This window comes from Triturus cristatus, chromosome 6, assembly GCF_964204655.1.
Source record: "Triturus cristatus chromosome 6, aTriCri1.1, whole genome shotgun sequence".
Taxonomy (NCBI): domain Eukaryota; kingdom Metazoa; phylum Chordata; class Amphibia; order Caudata; family Salamandridae; genus Triturus; species Triturus cristatus.
The window spans coordinates 868654654-868667521 of record NC_140589.1 but is presented as its reverse complement, the minus strand read 5'-3'; positions in this window follow the sequence as shown (position 1 = coordinate 868667521).

Sequence of the window (12868 nt, the reverse complement as noted above, 5' to 3'; positions counted from 1 at the left end):
CACAAGTGAGGCACCGTGTTTATCGGGAGACCTGGGGGAATGTTGGCTGGTGGGAAATTTGTGTGAGCCTGGTGATGCCACAACTTTCCCACACAATGTGTGGAAAAAGTGTTTTTTAAAATTATTTTTCACAGCAAAAATTGAGATTTGCAGGGGATTCTGGGTATGGAAACGTTGGGGGATCCACGCAAGCCATACCTCCCTGGAAGCCCCCGGGTGTCAAGTTTTCAGAAATGTGTGGGTTTGGTAGGTTTCCTTAGATGGCTGCTGAGCCCCTGACCAAAAACTCATGGGACCCCCCCCCCCTTACAAAACCAGGTTGGTTTGTGATAGGTAATTTTGATGTCATATCAATAGGTTTTGGGCCCTTCCCTGCCACGGGTACTTGGCCCACCCATACAAGTGAGGTACCATTTCTATTGGGATACTTGGCGAAATGCAGGGGGGTTGGAAGTTTGTTGTTACTTTCCGCCGTGTGAAAATTTGGGCAAAATAATGCAAGGAAAATGTGAGTCACATATTGAGGTTTGCAGGACATTGTGGGTAAGCTAACTTGTTGGGATCCACAAGAGAGACATCACCATGCACTCCAATGGGTGTTCCGTTTATGACAACCTACAGTTGTTGGGTTATTCTTAAATGAAATGTACAGCTTGGCAGAGACTAAACTGACAAGGATTACTGCACAGCCCCCTATTCCTCAAACACACACATACTTGTTGGATTTGGCACGAGGGCGAGTGATGGTTCAGTATATAATATTAACAAGAGATTTCACAAAAACGAAATGCACTGTCAATTGAAAGGTCAAAAAACGGAACCAATGACTCGCAGCTCATGAGCTGTAAAGCCACGTCAAGGCACCAACCGCTTTACAGGCCATTCACACACCTTTCATACATGATACACACGACCGTTCTCACCACCAGGCACAAATCCAACACATTACAACATTCACAAAAAGGGACAAGGTACACCCTGCTTGACAAAAACAATAGAATTTTGTTTAAGGCATATGCACTGCAGATTACACACTTGTGCATAGATCGCCATCTGGTGTTGGGCCCGGATGTTTGCAGTTGTTTTTCCTCTTGGAAAGTCTTTGGAAGTCACGAGGTCGGTGACTCCTCCTTTGGATCGTATTGCGCATGGGCTTCGGCTCCATCCTCGATTTGTTTTTTTCCGTCATCGGGCTCGGATGTGGTCTTCGCGCTCCGGTTCCGAGCAGCTTCCAGTTTGACGATTGACGCGCAATCCTCACCCCAACTCGCGGTATTGTTTTCGATCGCGATCTCCTCACTCGACGCGCCTCTCATCGGCAAAAACCTTCGATTCTGGACGACGGCCTTCGGGCCTACCCAAGCTCCTGTACTGGCTAATGGAAAGACTCCCTTCAAGAAGTGCCCTCGATGTGGGTCCAAGTTCCCCCACACCGATCTCCATGAAGTATGCAATCTCTACCTCTCCCCCCGAACACGAGGCTCGAGATTGTCCGGCGTGTAAGTCCTTCCGGTCCAAGACAACAATTCGAGACCGAAGGGCTAGAAGAACCATGGCACACGTCGGCGATTCCGGACGACCTCTTTGGAGAAGGCGTCGACGCTCCAGAAGAACACCACACCGACGAGGGAATCGTCCGCGCCTTTCGAAGCCGATGATTCAGATGTGGAGGACATCACTCCGGCACAGAGGGTCGTGAGTACTAATCTACCCCCCACACCTTCGCCGGCACCGAAAAGCTTCGAGCACGCCTTCGCCTCCGGGCCTAAGCAAGACCAAAGACACTGCTTCCCACACCGCACCTTCAAGCCCGGTAAAGAAGCCGATTAAGCCTTCCGGCGGCTCGGGCTCGAGCCAGCCCACCGTCGGTGCCGATAAACACTCTTAGACACCGAAAAAGAAAATGGCCTCTGCTTCGACACCGAGCCCCGCACCGAAACACTCTGTGTCGAGCTCCAGCTCCTTGGTGCCGACACCATCTTCGGCACCGACACTCCGAAGCTGAAATCCAGCTCGTGCCGACCAAACAACGAACCAGCGCGGATGAAGCCAAAAAAAACAACGGCCCGACGCCTTCAGCGCCGACGGACCAACCAACATCACCAGAACTCTTTACACCGGACCCATTACAAAAAACACTAACCAAGGATCCTAAAACCGGACATTTGATGCTCTCCATCAAATAGAGACAGCTGGAAAAACCTGCTCCACCTCCAAAGAGGAAGGACTCTGCTACCTCTCCTTTCAGACTACCTTCCGCATCTCCGCCCCCACCTCATCATTCCCCAACACCCTCTCCGGATGATGATCATCCGGGGGACTCATATGATGACATAGGAGACGTGCCCCAAGATTTACCTACAGGGGACCCAACTCCCACAGGCTCCCCAGACCCATGGGACGATTATAATATCCCTGACCCCTAACGTCCCACAGGATGATCTCTACCCTTTCAGACCTTTCCCACCAGAAGACTCACTGGGGTTCAACCATCTATTACAAAGGGCAGCACACTATCACGGGGTAGATCTCCATTCCGCCCCCGTGGAGGAGGATTTCCTCCTAGATACGTTTGACACATAGGACTACCTCAATATTGCCTATGGTCAAGGGAGTTATAAAACATGCGCCAGAAGTCTTTAAAGATCCAGTCAGAGCCAGGGTCATTAACCCATGCATTGAAAAGAAATATAAATCCGCCCCTACAGATCCCTCCTACATCAGAGGGCCAGCACCACTAGATTCTCTGGTAGTATACACAGCACGTAAAAGGGCCAACTCCCAAGCGTCAGGCGAAGCACCACCACCTGACAGAGTCTAAACTCTTGGACGCATCAGGCAAGCGTACTGCATCCCAAGCTGCCAACATATGGCGTATCGCTAATACACAAGCGCTACTAGCCAGGTATGACAGGGCCCATTATGACGAATTGGAAGCCATACTGCAACATCTCCCTGATCAATACAAACCTAGGGCCAACGAGCTAATTCAGGAGGGCAAAACCATTATTAATACCTCCATATGTTGTGCCCTAGATGCAACAGACACAGCCTCCAGGGCCATCAATACTAGTGTCCTCTGTTGCCATGCCTGGCTAAGGATCTCCGGTTTTAAACCGGAGGTACAGGCCTCCATCCTCAACCATCCCTTTGACCAGGAACATCTGTTTGGCCCAAAAGTGGATGAGGCCCTAGAAAAGATGAAAAAGGACACCGACATGGCAAAATCCATGGGAGCTTTACAATCACACCCTCCCAGGCGCTCCTTTCGCCGCTCTTCCTTTCGGAGCACATCCAGAGGCTACTCCTCCGATTCCACTTCATATAAGGCCCCTACCCAGTCCACCTTTACAAGGGGCTACCAAAGAGGTGGCTACAGGGGCAACAATAACAAAGGCAGAGACAAAACAATCACTGCCCGCTCTGCCACCGCACCTGCCCAATGACTTCCCTCCACTCTCCTCCCCCCGACCATCCCACTCCGGTCGGGGGCAGACTCCAAAATGTCCTCCCTGTCTGGGCCACCATCACCTCAGACAAATGGGTAACAAATAATTCAGTCAGGCTACTGCCTAGAACTAATATCTACTCCCCCCCCCCCCCCAACATTCCACCCAGACAACGCCCAATGTCACAAGAACATCTAACACTACTAAAGCAGGAGGTTATCTCCTTCCTACAGACATGGGCGATAGAACACGTTCCTACCAACCAACGAAATATGGGGGTCTACTCCCTATATTTTCTCATACCAAAAAGGGACGAGATTCTGCGGCCCATCCTAGACCTCGGGCCCCTAAACAAATACATACACTCAGACCATTTTCACATGGTAATGCTTCAACAGGTACTTCCACTGCTTTCCCAAAACAACTTCCTAACCACTTTAGACCTTAAAGACGCTTATTTCCACATTCCAGTGCACAACGCTCACAGGAAGTTCCTCAGATTCGTAATGGACGGCCAACACCACCAATTCAAAGTACTCCAGTTCGGAGTTGCAACAGCACCACGTGTATTCACCAATTGCCTAGCAGTAGTGGCAGCACACCTCAGGAGACAACACATCCATGTCTTCCCATACCTAGACTGGCTAATAAAATCCAGTTCATACAGCCAGTGTGTACAACACACGCATGCCACTATCCAGCTACTTCAACTGGGATTCGCAGTAAACCACGCAAAGTCCCTTCTACAACCATCCCACATAAAACAATACCTCGGTGCCACCATAGACACCTCAAAAGCGTAGCCTACCCCAATCCTGCCAGGATTACAGGCATTCAGGCTCTACGCGCAAAATTCATGGCACAACACTCCATTCCAGCTCAAGTGTTTATGCAACTAATAGGGATGATGGCCTCTTGCATCTTCATAGTACCTCACGCAAGACTCCAGATGCGTGCTCTCCAATAGTGCTTAGCGTGCCAATGGAGCCAGGTCCAAGGTCAATTAACAGATCTGGTGTTGGTAGACGGTCGCACCCATCGCTCTCTGCAGTGGTGGACCACCACAAACCTTTCCAAAGGTCAACCGTTCCTGGACCCGGTTCCCCAGATAGTACTAACAGACGCATCGCTCTCCGGCTGGGGAGCCCATCTATTACATCTCACCATGCAGGGCACATGGACACCTCAACAAAAGTTACTCCATATCAACCATCTGGAGTTACTAGCGATCTTCTTAGCTCTAAAATCTTTTCAAACACAGATTTCAGGCAAGGCAGTCCTAATCCGCACAGACAACATGACCGCCATGTACTATATTCAAAAACAAGGCGGCACACACTCTCCACAGCTCTCTCAGCTAGCACAGAGCATATGGAGATGGGCCATACCCCAGAAAATCTTTCTCCTAGCTCAGCATGTCCCAGGAGTCCAAATCATTATGGCAGATCTGCTCAGCAGACAAACACAACAAATCCACGAGTGGGAACTCCACCCACAAGTTCTACACCTGTACTTTCAGATGTGGGGGCATCCACAGATAGACCTCTTCGCCACCCACGAAAACACCAAATGCCCAAGCTTCGCCGCCAGATATCCACACCCATTGTCCAAAGGCAATGCAATATGGATGAACTGGTCAGGCAGATTTGCGTACGCTTTTCTGCCTCTCCCACTCATTCTACTAGTGGTGCACAAACTACAGCAACACTCCCTCACACTAATCCTAGTAGCTCCAACTTGGGCCAGACAACCGTGGTACACCACACTGCTGGAACTATCTGTAGTACCGCACCATAAATTACGCCTCTCTCCACACCTCTTAACCCAGAACCATGGAGAGATCAGACACTCTGACCCAGCTCAGCTCAACCTTGCGATCTGGCTCCTGAAATCCTAGAATTCGGTTATCTAAATCTTCCACCTGACTGTATGAACGTCATCAAGGAAGCTAGGCGACCCACCACTAGAACGTGCTACGCCGCCAAGTGAAAACGTTTTGTTGTCTATTGTCACAACAACACCATCAATCCCCTAGACGTCTCCATTCAACACATCATAGGCTACTTACTCCACCTACAAAGGTGTAATCTAGCCTATACGTCCATTCGCTATAGCAGCTTACCTACAAAACAGGCAACATCTATCACTCTTTAGAGTACCTGCCATTAAAGCCTCATGGAAGGCCTTAAAAGAATAATTCCCCCCCGAGTGCCACCCTCACCTGTGTGGAACCTAAATATCATTCTCACCAGACTAATTGGGCCTCCCTTCGAACCACTGCACAAATGTGAACTCCAATTTTTAGCGTGGAAAACCGCTTTTCTCGTGGCCATCACTTCCCTCAGAAGGGTCAGTGAGATACAAGCATTTACCATTCAAGAAACTTTTCTACAAATGCACCATAACAAAAGTTGTTCTCCGTACCAACCCAAAATTCCTCCCTAAAGTCATTTCTCCCTTTCACCTAAACCAATCTGTAGAACTACCAGTATTCTTCTCGCAACCACAAACCGTTGCAGAAAGACCTCTCCACACACTAGATGTCAAACGAGCCTTAGTCTACTACATCGAGAGAACACAACCTTTCCGTAAAACCAAACAACTGTTTGTCTCTTTCTCTCCACCACACGAGGGCGACCCCATCTCCAAGTCGGGGATAGCTAGGTGGATTGTCAAATGCATTCAGATTTGCTACAACAAAGCAAAACTAACGCTATCCGTTCCCCCTAAAGCCCATTCTACACGTAAAATAGGGGCTTCAATGTCTTTTCTAGGAAACATCCCATTAGATCAGAGGTCTTCAAACTTTTGGATGCCGAGACCCCCCTGTCAACATTATGAGGCATAAGGACCCCCTCCTGACAAAAATTTCTAAACCTGTTGACTAAATTGTGTGGGATGAAAATGTAAATGAGGCGGTGATGCAGCGTATTTTGGGATAGCATTCCTTCATTATTTTGACATTTTTTACACACAGTAACACCGAGGAAAGACTTCACCCAATCAGTACCCATTTATAGCCAAAATACAGCAATCATCATCAGAAAGATTTCAAGTCAACCTTTGTGAAGGGCCTTCCACTCTGCAGCAATACGTGCTGCCACATTAGAAGCTCACCTGGCCCTGACCGGGAGAAGCAGGGGTCCCTTAAAACCCTGGCGGTTTTGTGCAGAGTTGAACAGTTTACCCATGCAGCTTTCCTCTCACCCCCTTCCTTCCATCCCTCTCTTCTCTCCCAACCCCGGATCCCTCTCTCACTTTGCAGGCCATTTTCTTTCACCCCTTTTTACAACTTCTGAATTCTCCACTATCAACCTCTCACTTCACCTTTAATCACCTCTTGCCATTCTGTCTTTTCACTGCCCTCATCTCTAACAGTCTCTCACATTTATCTCATGGCCTCTGGCCCTGTCACCTCCTGTACCCCTCAGCACTTCTCATTCACCTCGTCTCTCTATTCAAATTTGTCTATTTGTATCTTAGACCTCTCCAGTCCCCCATTCCTCTTTCACATCTCCCCTTTGTTCTAACAGAAGCCCTCACCTTTGGATCACACTCGCTTCTTGCGTGTCCACACTTCTCTTCGCAATTCACATTTCTCCTCATCCCTGACCTCTTCAATCAAATTCTCTCACTCCCTTGCTGTCCTCTCTCATCTCTCCTTGCCAAGCATACAGGTCGGACCCGTATGCTCCTCTAGGCATGTGCCACTCTGCTTATTGTTCCCTAATCCAAGAAGGCATGAGTTATCTGTCTCGCTGTTTTGATGCAGGCCGCGCAGTTATGGAACGTGCACCCTCCTTTGCTTCGCTCCACCAAGAATCTATTATCTTTTAGGAAGATATAAAAACCTTTCTCTATGCTCTGTAGGTTACCCTATTTGGTTGGTTCTCCTTCTGTGTGTTACTCATTTGCCTTCAGGCAGTAGATGGTTATTAGCCCCAGGACATCTTTTGGTAACAGTAGTGCATTACAAATGTAAATAATAATAGGCAGAAGCAGGGGAGCCACTAGACCAGAACTTCAGAAGGGGGGCTAACACTCCCAGTCAGAGCTGGTCCTAACACTGGTCGCACCCGGTGCAAAAGTCTTTTTTGATGCCCCACCCCCGTTTCCTCCTTCTCCATGAATTCCTTCACTGCCACTCACCGACAATGCACCGCATCGCTCTATAGCACCTTTCTGACAAACATTTCATTTTTTATAGCACTACTCATAGTTTACTCACACTCATTTCTGTGATCTGCATGGTACATATTCTTTGTAGCAGGTGTGGAAATTTAGCTTGTAACTGAACATTATCTGCGCCATCTTGCCTCTCCCCAGCGCCACGCACAGCGAACGCACGGCCGCCATTTTAGGCACCCCACTCTCTCTCCCTGCTCATTGCCGATCGCCAGCGCGTCCCCCTGGCGCTGCAAGCATCCCCGCGCGCCGGCCACCCCCGCTCTCTCATACACGGGCCATAAACCCTCTCCTTCTGCGCGACCCTGCCATGGAACCGCATCCCACGCCTGACCGACATCCCATACATGGTCATGCATCTCTTTGATAACCCCCTTCCTCTGCGCCCCATTGTCCGAACCGATCCCAGGCCATCACCTAGCCCTGCGGATGCAGTTTATTGTCCCTACTGTAAGGGAAACGCCCCACATCGAAGGGATTACAGTAGATCAAGGCCCCCCACCCCCTGAGACCCGACCGGTCACACACACCCCCGGGAATTGGCGGAATATCCTGCTGTGTGATAGCCATCTCCTACTGCGGGTGGGGTGGGAACTTCTACTGTAGCTATGCGTGGGATCGGATCTGAGCCAAGGATTCTGAAGACGTTCTTTCATGCATCAAAGTGATCTCAAGAATGTGCCATGTATGATAAACCTGCAATAAAGTCATAAACCTGTGTATAAGAGGCCAGGCCTCAGAGATGCAGTTAGAGCACCTCGTGACGATACCTTGCTGTCTGATCTGATGTGTTCTGCTCCGACGGAATAAAACTTTGTTTCCTGCCTTCCAGTCTCCGGCGCCTGCCTCTTTCATTGGTAAATTATCGAATGGTATAAGAGGCGATTACCGCCGGGCAATATTTGAAAGGTTATCGACTGAAACTGCCGCTACCATTTAACACAGGCACATTAACCCTCTGCACTGTGTGGGTGACAAGAGTGCCCATGTTGGTGCACGGGGAGCGATGCAACAGTGTGAGAGTAGGGCAAGAGGAGTGACTGCAGGGTGAGGTGGCGTATGAATTTAGGAGCGGATGTAAGTGCAGAGTGGGATGAATGAATGCATGGTTAGTGATGGGCTTGTTTGAGTGAGTTGCATATTGAGTAGTGAGGAGGACAGGTGAGTGAAGTGTCACATGAGTGCAGGATGAGTAGTGTACTCGTGTGACTGCAGGGTGAGGTATTGGGTGAGCAGCACAAGTGCATTGTGAGTGCAGAGTTATCACTGTGAGTGCAAGGTGAGCGGGTGAATGGTGCGAGTGTATGGTAATCAGTGTGAGTGCATTGTGATCGCTGTGCATGCAGGGTGAGCGTGAAAGTGAAGGGCGAGAATGAGGAATGAGTTGTCTGAATGCAGGGTGCATTCCCAGACCCCTGAAGTAACTCAGCATGTTATTGACGGCGGCATAGAGTTTAGGATCTAAGTTAAACTATTGCGGCATTAATCGGGGATCGAGGGTGAAGGAAATAAATAATGTGCTGATCCTGCAACAAACTTCCAGTCCTATGGTTAGGGTTGCCAGCAGATTATTTTGATGACCCAGTCGGTACAAAAAAAAGCAGTCACCTAAAGCTGTATTTTCAGCCCTAATCTTTGCATACTTTGAACAGCAAATATAAATAGAAAGCACTTTTAATTGTGTTCTAGGGCTGCCTCAATGATCCATGACTGATAATTGAAGAGAACAAAGACAGAAAAGTCATATAACGAATGCATACATACTTTTTTATTTCTTAGTCTATTTAGTGCCAAGAGGAGATCTTTGCAGACTCTTTAAACAAAACAGGGCAGGCATTTTTCTTTTGGCAAGCCTACTTTATATTCCTTTCCATGAAATGCATTCTCACACTACAGCAGTAAATGTAACATACAAATGTAAGGAATAGGCTGAGTGGGGACCCAGGGGGTACTGGAACCAGGGAAAAAACCTAAGTCTCTGTAACCAGTTTGTAAGGGCATGTAAAAATGCAAATGGTCTTTAAAGACCTGTGAAAAACACGGGCGTGCCGGAGATAAGACTCCAGACACTGCCCAGCTGAGCCCCCAGCAGCTCGAGTTTCACTGCAGCAGCCTGGACTGAGACACAGGACGGGGGAAGACGGGGAGGGCTGAAGCCCTTGTTCCTGGGCAGAAGTGTGACTGGGAAGGCGCGACCCCCTTTGCATCACTCCATGGCCCCCCTGGGGGTCGCGCCCCACAGTTTGAAGACTCCTGCATTAGATGATATCTGCAAAGCAGCTACATGGTCAACACCGCACACTTTCACTAAACACTATTGTGTAGATGTGCAAACTAAGTAACAGGCTAGTGTGGGCCAGGCTGTACTCAAAACATTATTTCAAACCACTGCAACAGATACGGGTGGTCGCCGCTAAGGGTGGGTACTGCTATATAATCTATGCACAAGTGTGTAATCTGCAGCTCATATGACTCAAACGAAATATGCTACTTACCAGTATGCATCTGTTCTTGGTATGTAGAGCTGCAGATCTACACACGCCCACCCGCCTCCCCGGTTACCTTTATCTGTTCCAGTTTATCTTATTTAGATACAACACATGGGCATCTTCACTGTTTATTATTACGCTCCATCATTTCCCTGCTGGCGAAAAACAATCTGAGGATGGAGCCGAAGCCCATGCGCAATACGATCCAAAGGAGGAGTCACCCTCCTCGTGACTTCCAAAGACTTCCCAAGAGGAAAAACAACTGCAAACATCCGGGCCCAACACCAGATGGCGATCTATGCACAAGTGTCTAGATCTGCAGCTCTACATGCCATGAACAGATCCATACTGGTAAGTAGCATATTCCTTTTTTACACAACCATCTATTCCTGAAGCACACATACATACTGGTTGGATTTGGCACGAGGGTGAGCGATGGTTCAGTATATATACTTGTATTAACCAGAGATTTCACAAAAAAGAAATGCACTGTTAATAATTGAAAGTACGAGAAACTGAACCATTGACACAGGCCGTGAGCTGTAAAGCCACGACAAGGCACCAACCTCTTTACAGGCCATTCATACACCTTTCATACGTGTGACACATACAAAACCATTCACACCGCCAGCCGCGGGCCCAGCACATTACAACACTCACCAGCAGACAGCGCCATTCAAGGGCCCATTACTTTCACACGCTCACATTCCTGACACACCAACCACACCAGCTCCCGGATTGCGTGGAGTGGCGTTTGGCTAGCAGTGTCTGTAGTGACCAGCAGCTAGTCACTACTTGCACACCGCCAGCCCACTCACCGCCAGCCAAGCACCAGTCCACGCACACCGACAGCCAAGCGCCAGCCCACTCGCCGCCAGCCCACGCACCGCCAGCCCACGCACACTGCCAGCCAAGCGCCAGTCCACTCACCGCAAGCCACGCACCAGTCCAAACACACCACCAGCCAAGCGCCAGCCCACTCACCGCTAGCCAAGCACCAATCCATGCACACTGCCAGCCAAGCGCCAGTCCACTCACCGCCAGCCAAGCGCCAGTCCACACACACCGCCAGCCAAGCGTCAGTCCATGCACACCGCCAGCCTACCGCCAGTCCACGCACACTGTCATAAAAAATTTTTAAACAAGGAAGAAAACACAAACTTATTGGAACCAGATACTAAACTATAACTACAAAAACAACAGCAGAAACGAAAGACATCATTCTATTGCCAAACGTGAAACTGAACAACTATATCAAACCATACAGACAAGGTAGTACAATATTAGACTCACGGTTGCTCCCAAAAACTCTTTTTAGAGTGATACAATCTGAAACATGAGGGAACACACAGCCCAGGATTAGAAGGACAATCGGCCAGTGCATACGACTCTCCTTCTGCACACCTCTTCGCTAGCAGACTCTAAATCTCTTACAGGGATTGTTTTTTTGGGGCGTGGGAGGAATTAAATCAGAAAAATGGTGATCTTTCAATCTAGCCACATCCTCCACCACTCCAACTCTAGGAACACTTGCCTGTTCCACAACAACAAGGCTTCCTATCACAGACTGCTGAAACTGAACAAAAGTCAACTTTGGCTCAGGAGAACATGCCTTGTACACAACAAAAGCATTGAAAGTTGCTAAATTGAAGAGATGGATGGCCAATTTTTTTGTACCAAATGTACACCTTACGAATAGCAGTGTAAGGTTCCAACCTCTGATCTACTCTATCAACACCACCCATGTGCCCTTTTGTAGTCTAAAATGCACACTGGTTTGCGTACTTCAGCAAACTGACCCCCAACAGCCACAGGTGAAGTTCTCTCATCATGGATGATAGTCAGCATGTGCACATCCCTCCTGTCCACAAATTTCACAGCAAGTAGTTCATCACTACGAAAGGAAATGCACTGCCCCCTCTGAAGATTTTTTGGAAACAAGCTCTTTTGGATAACCTTTACAGTTAGAGCGGATTGTGCCTCAAAGTAAAGTGTCCACTTTGAACAATTCATTAAACAATTGCACAGCAGTGTAGAAGTTATCAAGGTACAAATGGTGACCTGTGTTAAACAGTCCTCTAGCAAGATCCCACACAATTTTCTCTGAAACTCCAAAAGTAGATGGACAACCGGGGGGGGGTCAATAGTGGAATCCCTACCAGTGTACACACGGAAATTAAAAACATATCCTGTCCTACTCTCAGACAACATATACAGCTTAATTCCATACCGTACCCTCTTGCTAGGGATGTACTGCCTAAAAACCAAACGGCCCTTGAACAGGACCAAAGACTCCTCAATAGATATTTCTTTCCCAGGAGTATAGATCTCTGAAAATCGATCTACAAAGTGATCAAGTACAAGCCGAATCTTAAAAAGACTGTCACAGTCAGGGTGATCTCGTGGCAATGCCATAGTATTATCAACAAAATGCAGCATCTGAAGCAAAAGAAAAAATACCGATCACGGGTCATAATCGCAGGAAATATGGCCCTTGCCATCAAGGGACTGGTAGACCAATATGAAGCCATGGACAGCTTCCTTATCAAGCCCATCAAAAAAGTCAAACCCAAAAACTTCTTCATCTCGTCCACATTTGTGGGAGTCCACCGGGTAGCTCTAGAGTGGGGCTTAAGTGTGGCACTGTGGTCCCTCAAAAACTGTTCAGCATACAAATTAGTCTGCTCAACAATCTCAGCCAAAAATACATCATCCATAAACAAATGAAAGAACTGTATAGGCAAA